Source organism: Bos taurus, chromosome 24 (assembly GCF_002263795.3).
Source record: "Bos taurus isolate L1 Dominette 01449 registration number 42190680 breed Hereford chromosome 24, ARS-UCD2.0, whole genome shotgun sequence".
In the NCBI taxonomy this organism is placed as follows: domain Eukaryota; kingdom Metazoa; phylum Chordata; class Mammalia; order Artiodactyla; family Bovidae; genus Bos; species Bos taurus.
The window spans coordinates 34,591,115-34,604,333 of record NC_037351.1 but is presented as its reverse complement, the minus strand read 5'-3'; positions in this window follow the sequence as shown (position 1 = coordinate 34,604,333).

Below are 13,219 nucleotides of genomic sequence, written 5' to 3'. Positions count from 1 at the left end.
GAATTCCCAATTTTATATCTTTTAAAGCTTAAGATTTTGTGAAATTTGGGGGTTTGTTTAAAGAAATTAATGGGTTTATGTAGAAAACTGTAAGTGAGCTAATAGAGAAATTATATTTCACAGCATGTTTTGTTTTACTGCAACTAGATTGGTTAAACAAAGATGGTTTAGTATTTTGAAATGTAATAATGTGTTTAGTAGTCAAAATTCACATGGTCTTACATAATATCAGGATGAGTTCAGTTCAGTCACTCAGTCGTGTCCAACACTGCGACCCTGTGAACCGCAGCACACCAGGCCTCCCTGTCCATCACCAACTCCCAGAGTCCACCCAAACCCATGTCCATTGAGTCGGTGATGCCACCCAACCATCTCATCCTCTGTTGTCCCCTTCTCCTGCCCTCAATCTTTCCCAGCATCAGGGTCTTTTCCAGTGAGTCAGTTCTTTGCATCAGGTGGCCAATGTATCAGAATAACATTTAATAACAGTCCTGAAAACCTAAAATGGACTTTGCTTATCATGTTGAGGAAGAATTTTCTATCTGCAACCAACAACAGACATTTCTAGAGACATGCCAATTAAAACAACAAGAATATGTCTAATATTGGTCTTTATTTAATGTGAAAATTTTTGGTGGACTCACAAAATAAGAGGTGTACTTTTGAGAAGGAAGAGAAATTTTGCATTTTTTAAATTTCTGTGCAGGACCACGGTAGTGTTCATTTATCTGAGTCAGTCTTTCCCCTAAGTAAAAGTTTTAAAGTTCTGTGTGTTTCCTATATTTTGAGTAAGGTTAATATATAATAGATTTCGTTTACAAAGGGCTTCCCTGGTGGCTCAGACAGTATAGAATCTGTCTGCAGTGCAGGAGACCCAGGTTCGATCCCTGGAGAAGGAAATAGCAACCTACTTCAGCGTTCTTGACTGGGAAATTCCATGGACAGAGGAGCCTGATGGGCTACGTACAGTCCATGGGGTTGCAAAAGAGTCAGACACAACTTGGTGAACAACAGAGAAGCCAAAATAAAATACACAGAGGCAAGTGACAAGAAATTCCAAGCCAGGGGCCTTGGTTTTGTGTCTTGACCCATGGGCAGGTTAATCTTCCCTTGGCTGCTGCTTTTGCCCAGTAAGAGCCTCTGGATCACAGACTCATCTACAGCTTGCACAATCTGAATGAGTATTTCATTCTGCAGTTTTAAGATTTGAGCCAGGGTCTCACATTTGTTTTTATTGGGTATTTTCCCTTAACTGTACACAGATAAAGCTTATGACAATTGCTTTTTGTTTTTCCTTGCTGGAAATATCAAATGTCACCTGAGGCATTTGGCTGATATGAATCTTAATGCATTTGTAGGTGAAAGGAAACCAGTCATCTTTCTTGGGAAACTGTATTAGTGTTCCCCTAAAGAAACAGAACCACTAAAAGATATTTACATATACAAAAAGATGAATTATAATGAATTGGCTCACACAATTAAAAAGACAGAAAACCAGAAATGATCAGCCTTCTACAAGCTGGAGACCTAAGAAAGTTCCCAACTGAGCCCGAAGCCTAAGAATCAATGGTGGAAGTCCAAGTCCTGAGAACTGAGGGAACTGATGGTTGGAAGTTCCAGTCTGAGGGAGGAAGATCAGTTCATATCAATCAGTCCAATTCACAGAGCAAACTCTTGTCTTTCTCTACTTGTGTTCAGACCCTCGACAGATTGGACTGTGCCCATCCAAACTGAACAGGGCAATCTGCCTTACTCAGTCCACCAACTCAAATATTAATCTCATCTGAAACATCTTCACAGACATACCCAGAAGTAATGTTAAGGCAAATACCCACACACGTGTAACCCAGTCAATTTGACACAAAATCAACCTCATGAGAACAGGGCTTTACATCTGTCTTAATCATCTCCTCACTTTTGTGTCTACTCCTTACTGCTAGTCAGCTTCACCTCTAATCCAGTTTCTCCCATTCATTAAGCTGTAGTTTTCTCTTTTGGAGTTATCTTCTTTGTATATTTATACTTCTTTTGGGTAACATTGATACAGTCCATGTGTAAATGTTCTTGTTGGCACGCAACTTAGAAAAACCAAATACTCTGCTTAGAACATACTGTGCCTCAGTGAGAAGCAAGTTTATTTAAACCAGGATCTTATAATGTGATATACTTCAGATTTATCTTTCAGTAAGAAATAATGTGCTTAAATTTCCTAATTATATTTTTATAATAGGCTGCCAACCTTTACTCAGTGTTCTCATAAAATGATAACTATCAGGGAGTATCCCTGAAAATGAAAACCTAAAGATTATCTCTCATATAGGGGTAGGGTATCTCTTCCTCTCTCCATGTTCCTGCTTGAGTCCATAAAATACTGGCCATTGGGATTCCCTGGTGGCTCAGATAGTAAAGAATCCACTTGCAATGCAGGAGTTAGATCCCTGGGTCGGGAAGATCCTGTGGAGAAGGAAATGGCAATCCACTCCAGTATTCTTGACTGGGAAATCCCATAGACAGAGGAGCCTGGTGGGCTACAGTCCACTGAGTCATAAAACCTCAGACAGGACTGAGCAACAAACACTCTCATCAGATACTGAGGGTAGAAGAGCCTTGGCCATTTTGTTTACCTCCCCAAGGAAGACTGTTCTGTTGACATTCCTTAGAGGCATCTTCTAAGAGGTCCTCCACCCTATGACTTCCTCTTTTATTTGTGATCCAAGGACTGAGTAAGAGTGCTCTATATTCCCATAAGCTTGTTCTAAATGTGCTTCGGGGGAAGAAAAGCATTAATTTTATCTTCCAACCCAAGTTATGTTCTTTAATCTGTCTTAACCACTAATAGAGTAGGTAATCTGAACCTACCTGTCTTCTCAGTTTTATTCAAAACCCAAAGATGAGGTATGGTCATCTTTGAAATTTAAAAAGCTGAAATTTTGAAGACCTCGGGTTAAATGGGTTTGGTAGCATACATGGTTAGTCACCAATTCAATATTCATGCTCTACTCTTACAAGAGCCCAGTTTTCAGGGGAATAGAAATGTGTCAAACTCTAAAAGCTTTATTTTCCCACTCAGTTTGGTCTTATCAGGATCCATTTCGCCTAGTTCTGATTCAGTTCAGTTCAGTCGCTCAGTCGTGTCCAACTCTTCACGACCCCATGAATCACAGCACACCAGGCCTCCCTGTACATCACCAACTCCCGGAGTTCACTCAGACTCACGTCCATCGAGTCAGTGATGCCATCCAGCCATCTCATCCTCTGTCCTCCCCTTCTCCTCCTGCCCCCAATCCCTCCCAGCATCAGAGTCTTTTCCAATGAGTCAACTCTTCGCCATGACGTGGCCCAAGTACTGGAGTTTTAGCTTCAGCATCATTACCTCCAAAGAAATCCCAGGGCTGATCTCCTTCAGAATGACTGGTTGGATCTCCTTGCAGTCCAAGGGACTCTCAAGACTCTTCTCCAACACCACATTGAAAAGCATCAATTCTTTGGTGCTCAGCCTTCTTCACAGTCCAACTCTCACATCCATACATGACCACAGGAAAAACCATAGCCTTGACTAGATGGACTTTTGTTGGCAAAGTAATGTCTCTGCTTTTCAATATGCTATCTAGGTTGGTCATAACTTTCCTTCCAAGGAGTAAGCATCTTTTAATTTCATGGCTGCAGTCACCATCTGCAGTGATTTTGGAGCCCAGAAAAATAAAGTCTGTCACTGTTTCCACTGTTTCCCCATCTATTTCCCATGAAGTGATGGGACCGGATGCCATGATCTTCGTTTTCTGAACATTGAGCTTTAAGCCAACTTTTTCACTCTCCACTTTCACTTTCATCAAGAGGCTTTTGAGTTCCTCTTCACTTTCTGCCATAAGGGTGGTGTCATCTGCATATCTGAGGTTATTGATATTTCTCCCGGCAATCTTGATTCCAGCTTGTGTTTCTTCCAGTCCAGCGTTTCTCATGATGTACTCTGCATATACGTTAAATAAGCAGGGTGATAATATACAGCCTTGACGTACTCCTTTTCCTATTTGGAACCAGTCTGTTGTTCCCTGTCCAGTTCTAACTGTTGCTTCCTGACCTGCATACAGATTTCTCAAGAGGCAGATCAGGTGGTCTGGTATTCCCATCTCTCAGAATTTTCCACAGTTTATTGTGATCCACACAGTCAAAGGCTTTGGCATAGTCAATAAAGCAGAAATAGATGTTTTTCTGGAACTCTCTTGCTTTTCCATGATCCAGTGGATGTTGGCAATTTGATCTCTGGTTCCTCTGCCTTTTCTAAAACCAGCTTGAACATCAGGAATTTCACGGTTCACATATTGCTGAAGCCTGGCTTGGAGAATTTTGAGCATTTACTAGCATGTGAGATGACTGCAATTGTGCGGTAGTTTGAACATTCTTTGGCATTGCCTTTCTTTGGGATTGGAATGAAAACTGACCTTTTCCAGTCCTGTGGCCACTGCTGAGTTTTCCAAATTTGCTGGCATATTGAGTGCAGCACTTTCACAGCATCATCTTTCAGGATTTGGAATAGCTCAACTGGAATTCCATCACCTCCACTAGCTTTGTTCGTAGTGATGCTTTCTAAGGCCCACTTGACTTCACATTCCAGGATGTCTGGCTCTAGGTCAGTGATCACACCATCGTGATTATCTGGGTCGTGAAGATCTTTTTTGGAAAGTTCTTCTGTGTATTCTTGCTACCTCTTCTTAATATCTTCTGCTTCTGTTAGGTCCATACCATTTCTGTCCTTTATCGAGCCCCTCTTTGCATGAAATGCCCCCTTGGTATCTCTAATTTTCTTGAAGAGATCTCTAGTCTTTCCCATTCTGTTGTTTTTCCTCTATTTCTTTGCATTGATCGCTGAGGAAGGCTTTCTTATCTCTTCTTGCTATTCTTTGGAACTCTGCATTCAGAGGACCAACCCCAAGTCCAGGATGTCTGGCTCTAGGTCAGTGATCACACCATCGTGATTATCTGGGTTGTGAAGATCTTTTTTTACAACCAACCCCAAGTCCAAGGAGCAGTGGCTACGCTGGTGCAGGAGGGCCTAGAGGAGCCATCCCATGTTGAAGGTCAGGAAGGGTGGCGGTGAGGAGATACCCCTTGTCCAAGGTAAGGAGGAACGGCTGCGCTTTGCTGGAGCAGCCGTGAAGAGATACCCCATGCCCAAGGTAAGAGAAACCCAAGTAAGACGGTAGGTGTTGCAAGAGGGCATCAGAGGGCAGACACTGAAACCATACTCACAGAAAACTAATCAGTCTAATCACACTAGGATCACAGCCTTGTCCAACTCAATGAAACTAATCCATGCCCGTGGGGCAACCCAAGATGGGCGGGTCATGGTGGAGAGATTTGACAGAATGTGGTCCACTGGAGAAGGGAATGGCAAACCACTTCAGTATTCTTGCCTTGAGAACCCCATGATCAGTACGAAAAGGCAAAATGATAGGATACTGAAAGAGGAACTCCCCAGGTCAGTAGGGGCCCAATATGCTACTGGAGATCAGTGAAGAAATAACTCCAGAAAGAATGAAGGGATGGAGCCAAAGCAAAAACAGTACCCAGCTGTGGATGTGACTGGTGATAGAAGCAAGGTCCGATGCTGTAAAGAGCAATATTGCATAGGAACCTGGAATGTCAGGTCCATGAATCAAGGCAAATTGGAAGTGGTTAAACAAGAGATGGCAAGAGTGAATGTTGACATGCTAGCAATCAGTGAAATAAAATGGACTGAAATGGGTGAATTTAACTTAGATGACCATTATATCTACTACTGCGGGCAGGAATCCCTCAGAAGAAATGGACTAGCCATCATGGTCAACAGAAGAGTCCGAAATTCAGTACTTGGATGCAATCTCAAAAACGACAGAATGATCTCTGTTCATTTCCAAGGCAAACCATTTAATATCACAGTAATCCAAGTCTATGCCCCAACCAGTAATGCTGAAGAAGCTTAAGTTGAATGGTTCTATGAAGACCTACAAGACCTTTTATAACTAACACCCAAAAAAGATGTCCTTTTTGTTATAGGGGACTGGAATGCAAAAGTAGGAAGGCAAGAAACACTTGGAATAACAGGCAAATTTGGCCTTGGAATACGGAATGAAGCAGGGCAAAGACTAATAGAGTTTTGCCAAGAAAATGCACTGGTCATAGCAAACACCCTCTTCCAACAACACAAGAGAAGACTCTACAGGTGGACATCACCAGATGGTCAACACCGAAATCAGACTGATTATATTCTTTGCAGCCAAAGATGGAGAAGCTCTATACAGTCTCAGATCATGAACTCCTTATTGCCAAATTCAGACTGAAATTGAAGAAAGTAGGGAAAACCACTAGACCATTCAGGTATGACCTAAATCAAATCCCTTATGATTATACAGTGGAAGTGAGAAATAGGTTTAAGGGCCTAGATCTGATAGATAGAGTGCCTGATGAACTATGGAATGAGGTTCTTGACATTGTACAGGAGACAGGGATCAAGACCATACCCATGGAAGAGAAATGCAAAAAAGCAAAATGGCTGTCTGGGGAGGCCTTACAAATAGCTGTGAAAAGAAGAGAAGCAAAAAGCAAAGGAGAAAAGGAAAGAGATAAGCATCTGAATGCAGAGTTCCAAAGAATAGTTCTGATTAATGACATGTAAATAGAAATCTCATACAGGGATTCTGGAGAAGCTATTCTTTTCGAATTAAAAACAGAATCATCTGTCTTGGGTCTTTTACTCTATATCCCTTCCACCTTCTTCCCTGGAACACAGATGGGATAACTGGAGCTAAGGCAGCTATTTTTTACAATGAGGAAAAGGCCAAGAGAATTAAAGACCTAGACCTTCACATTCTTAAGGTGTTTAACCAGTGCCAGCAACTGTCTTCTCCTGAACTTACTGTTCTGCAACAAAAAAATACTACTTTAGAACAAACTATAGTAAATTGCTTTTTGTATTATCTGTTGCCAAATGCCATTCCTGTGTGATACAGTTTCTAATGAAAGAGACCTCTTAGCCCCTGTGCTACAATATTATTCCTGCTTTGTTCAGTTGACTTGTTAAGGACAGGATAAATTGTAAAGGTAACAATTCTACACATTATTCGAGGTTTAAAATGGAATTTGGCCAGTCTATATATGTGACAAAGAGCCTATGAATTTATAGCTGGGCAAGTTGGTTGTCACAGTGTATCCTCCATTGCTTTAAGGGATGAGGCCCCTGTAAAAATGGGAATGTTCTACTTGATTAATCGTTTGCAGTGTATTGCTGAACTGACTACTCTCAGCAGGATTTTGAAGTGGTTTGGTAGATAGTAATTGATTATATTCATCTTTGAATAAGTATTTCCTAGTGGGATTATATTCCACTTTCATTCTGTTTGACCTTTCACACGTACGCAGAATAGACTGGTACACTGAGCTCCCATATAGTCACTACCCACCTTCAACAATTGTCGGCTCTGGTCGAACTTGTTTCATCTGTACTGCCACCCATCTCCCCACCCTTACCCTCTGCCATGACCCACTGGATTATTTTGAAGCAGATGTGAGATATTTCATCTATAAATGTTTCAGTGTGTATTCCTGAAAAATAAGGGCAGTTTTAAAAAATATAACCACAGGATCAATGTTAGGGTTGGACTCCATACTTTGACTGCCAAGGACACAGGTTCAATCTCTGGTCAGGTTTCTAAGGTCCCACAAGCTACATGGTGTGGCCAAAAAAAATAAAGTTTTATGGATGATATTTTTGCAGTTGATTTGTTTTTTTACCCCATTTTGGTTTTTTTCCATGCAACTTGTAAAGTTTCCTGACTTCTTCATTTTACTGATTGCACCCCATTTGGTCTCTTAACATGTTCCTTTGACCCCTGAACTTCCTATAAACTGGAAGTTTGAAGTTTACCTGCTTCAAGTTTAATTTTTTCTCAATAATTTTTCATGGATGGTATTCTTTTTCATTGCTATGTTTTTCACAGCTTCTTAAACAGTATGACTCAGTGATTGAAAGGCGAAGTCTTAGGGAATTCCCTGGTGGCCCAATGATTAGGACTTGGCATTTCACTGCCTTGACCCTGGTAAGAAACTAAGATCCCACAAGCCGTGTGTCATGGCAAAAAAAAAAAAAAGGTTACTATAAATTCCTTGTTTTTGCCCTCAGAAAGCACAGCTAATAAATATTAGCTGGTTGGTGGTTGCCAGATTCTGTGGGGATGGACAGAATGGGTTTCTATTAATACGTATCATGGGGGAATTAGGCAGGTGATAGTAAGTTTGAATAGGGAGCTGTGGTAGGGGACATACAGGTCTGTGCATTTGTTAAAACTCATGGACTTGTTCATCACAAAGAGTAAACTTTATATAAAGTTTTAAAAATCCATCAGGATGTGGTAAGAAGGATGGAATACAGATAATCACAAATGAATCTAAGTGTATTACAAGTGAGTCACATAACCACATTGAGTGAAGTTAAGTAAATTTCTCACAGGAGTGTAGGTTAGAAATTCTGAAACGACTTTATCTACTTTTAGTTGTATTGTTCAGTAAATACGTAAATATATTGTAGACCATCAGAGCCAGGTTTCTAACTTAGAGGAAGAAATTACAAATAAGAAATGATAATTCATTCTGTTGCTGAATTGGAGTCAGAGGTGTCAGTATGGATGGACTTGTTTACTTATAGATGATAGATAAATATAGACATGTGCATGCATTATATTTACATATAATTTTTTCCTAACTCCATTGAAAAGGGCTACAAGCACTGGGACCCCTGTAGCAATGAGCATATCTACATCCAGATCTTGATTTTTCTTTTTTATTTAAGATTTTTTTTTGGGGGGGGGCATGGACCATTTTTAAAGTCTTTAATGAATTTGTTACAATATTGTTTCTGTTTTATGTTTGGGGTTTGTGTGGTTTTTTTTTTTTTTTTTTTGGTGGTGGGGCAGTTTGAGGCATGTGGGATCTTAGCTCACTGACCAGGGATTGAACCCACAACCCCTGCACTGGAAGGCAAAGTCTTAACCACTGGACTGCCAGTGAAGTCCCAGTATCTTGGTTTTTAAATGCCATTCTTTAATAAAAGAAATCAGGACTCCTTGAAGAACTGTATTGATTCCAGGACTGGACTAGAGAAAATAAAATATGAGACTAGACCATCTGGTGATGCCAACCCACTTAAAAAAAAAAAGGCATATTAAAGGGACATAGAAGCCATCCAGAATGCCCAAATTGAAACAAATTGAACAATAAAATAAGGATAGTATTGATATTTAATTACAAGCCAAAGAAAAATACTCATGAATCTATACTGATGTCAACACCTGAACAAAGAAATGGGGCCAGTGGGAGAAAAGTGACAGCATTTTCTTTCATAAGGATTTCCGTTATAAACACAGAAGGAATGTGAGAAATAGAAAAAGACCATCAGAACGCAACAGTACCTTGCTACAGGCAAGATAAGATCCACCAATGAGTAGAAAGAAATTTAAACAAACAGGATATTTGCATAGTCTCAAAATAGGCCCTCCTCCCTTCCCCACCCCACTCCTGAATCAATTACAAAGGAAAAATTAGTAACTTCTCTGTGGTGAATCCTGACTGACACCACCTTAGCCAAGGGATCAAGGTTAATATCACCACAGAGATCAACATGTACTTTTCCCCCTACCCTAAACCCAATGCGTTTTAGATAGAGAAAGCTATATTAGTAATAAAATGTTATTTGGTTTTGGTTTATAATAGTAAACATCTTTTCATAGCAACATAGTACTTTATATATAGCACTGTCACAGTTCATAAAGTATTTTCACATGTTATTAGTATTTCTTTAATCCTCATAATAACTCTGTAACATTGATATTTCTAGCTATATATATATTTTTAACCATCTGTATTTTCTAGATGAAATCAAAGTCTGGACAGGACAAATGATTTCCTTCAGGTCAAATGGTGAATTAATAGCAGAGCCAAGAATCAACCTCATGTGCTCTGAATTCAAGCCCAATCTTCTTTCCCAAGAAATGATCTTAAAAATAGTAGGAACTATGATTAATGATAATAAAGAGCTCTAGGTAAATATAGAGAATATTAGGCATTTTTACTTCATACATTGATATTTATATATCTTATCTATAATATCTATTCATATATTCTAGAATATATATCATGAAAACATATATGATAGTTTATTGTTCGACATATTTTTCAGAGTCCCTTTAATTCTAGTAAGAAAACCTAGAGGTTTCAAAGGCCATACTGCATCACTCCTATATGGCATTAGAAGGAAAAAAACCACCATCAGAGTCCAGGAATTAAGCACTATGCATGTTCCATTTTGAGGCTGGAAAGATAGGGGGAAAAAATCTGAAGCTATCTGCCCATAGGTAGAGTAAAGCAGATAAGATATTTAAAACTTGCAGAAACCAATTAGTAAGTTGACAGTTAAAAGAGAGTAATGCTCTTTTGTGATCATTCTGCTCTGTTAATACACTGACAGCCTGTCTATTCATATGCAGCTGGTACTGAATGCTTGATAATATAATTAACAATAAACTGAAAGTACAGATGGTCTAGATATGATCATTGTACTGCTTGCAAAATTTGGGTACCAGTGTCTAACTCCGGGGGAGGACAACCCTCTATAGAGGGCACAAATAAACAGTTGTCCTGTAATAAGTTAATACTGAGTCATGGTCTTAACTGACAGTGAAGTCTTTCTTACTTGGTCCAAATTACTGTCTTTATTTAAAAGAGATACTCAGTGAGGTAAATTAGTCTTGTCAAATTCTCACCATTTACATTTTTCAAAGTAATTCCCACATTTAAGTGGTTGAAGGATAGAACTGGAAGAAGCTTCTCTTAATTTTAGAATAGAGATAAACAGCACAGTTGAATAATTCACAGCTTGATAATGCATGTGACAAAGTGAAAACTTTTTTATCACAAGGCCTTGAATACATAAATATTCAAGAAATAAAATATATAAATATTGTATATTCTAAATTATATTCTAAATATATAAATATTTAGAAATAAAATTTAAAAGAATAAAATATAAAACAATTTTTACCTCTTTAGGTATCAATATTGATATCAACAATATATCATTAGGACAAGATTATGTAACATATTTTAGGACAAGAAACACCAGTTTCTATTATATATGTTGGCCTGTTTGTAGAAAAGGTTAGGACTGGAAGACTCTTTTAAGTGAGAACTGTAGTTAAAATAGCATATTTCCTAAGTATTCTTTATCACCTGACCTTGCAGTTTGGCCTCACTGACTCCAAATTAAGTTCCAAGAAGCCGGATGCTTACCTCATGACCAGCACTTTCTTAGGTTCAGAGCAACAGTGAGATTTTTTGTTGCCATTTTGGCACTGAAGTCTACAGGGGAAATAGACACTGCTTTAATAGATGTTCTGACTTGGAATGAGGTTGCAAAAACCCCTCCTCTTCCCAGCTCCTGATCTGTATGTAAGATGTACCCTTCCATCAGGGCCGGACCTGCATCTCTTGGCTCTCTGATCAAAGACTAAAACTTTTCTTTGGAAGCCAAGTGACCACATTTTGGTCTTGATCTACTGGCTCAAAAGACACCAGGCAGAAGGTGCCTTTTTGGGGACCGGCTGGGGAGGATCTGTAACAAAATATATGTGTTAGCACTGGGTTCAAGATGTAACAAAATGTGTAGTATAGGACAGTGTCAAAAATGAAAGAAAAAGAAAGCCCATGTATCCTCTGTATCCCTATTTCTAAAACAATGCTCTGTGAGGCTTTGAATAAATGTTTAATGATGATAATAACCAACAGAAACTGAGGAGACGGCTAGAAAAGACTTCAGAGTATACTTCAAATTAACTTATCAAATCAGAGATCTGGCTTACACGGTAGTGTTTTCATTCTTATACAAACCTCTGTTATTCAGCTATTGTTGACCTGCTCTGTTCCAGGCAGTATGCTAAGTGCGTGGGATGTAGAAATAAACTACAGCCTTTCTTTCTCAAAGCATATGAGAGTGTGGAGATACTGGGGAGAATGTGACCCTCCACATCAGCACTTAAAAATGCTCAATTCATTACGATTAACACACAAAAACACACACACTATCACATGCATGTAGAGCTATATTTTATTTTTGTTTATATTGGACTGGCCAAAAAGTTTGTTTGCATTTTTTTGTAATGTGACCCTATATATATGAATCAGATTGTTTTAGATTAAATAAGCTATCAGAAATATCTTTATAAATTATTACACATAGGGCCACCTCATTATTTTTGATGGCTCTACCCTGTGGATGTGTCATAATTTGCCCATTCCCTTACAAAATAGGTTATCCTGAATGTCCAAAGCGGCAGCAAGTCTATATCTTTACATACCTGTGCTGGCTTTTCTATAGGAGAGATTCCTCAACATGGTCTCTCTTGTATTTTAATGTGTCTGGCCCCACTCCTTCTGCCTTTTTCTTCTCAGGGTACAAACGTGATGTGTGAGCTGCCATCTTGTGTCTACGTGCTAAGTTGCTTCAGTCATGTCCAACTCTTTGCGACCCTATGGACTAAAGCCTGCCAGGCTCCTCTGTCCATACGATTCTCCAGGCAAGAATAGTGGAGTGGGTTGCCATGCCCTCCTCCAGGCGAACTTCCCGACCCAGGGATTGAACCTGTGTCTCTTAGGTCTCCTGCATTGGCCGGCAGGTTCTTTACCACTAGTGCCACCTGGGAAGCCCAACTTTAAGGTCTGGTAGCTTGAGTGTATCACAGTCATTTGCCTACATATGAATTTTAGAGTTCATTTTATATCTTGTGTCTAGGAGATAACTAGCTATCCTGACTGCCAGGGATATGGCATCAGAAAGAGCCTGATTTTTTGATGACACTGATGAACATCTATATCAGCCCTGCCCTGCTTACCTGGAGACTTCTTGTGATGCAAGATAATTAAATATTATTATTCCCAAATCAGTGTCAGATGGGTTTCCTGTAGCTGAAAGCACTTTTAATTGGAACAAATGGTGGGAGCCCAATATTCTGGAATCAGTGAAACAAAACAGTTTTAATATTTGTTACTAACACACTTATGAAATGATCATAAATTACATTCTCAGGATTACTTTTCTGTGGATTAAAAACTCACAAAGAAACAATTTAAAATGGTAGAATTTATTTCATATAATGATATATATGTATACACATATACTATTTAAAAAATAATCATG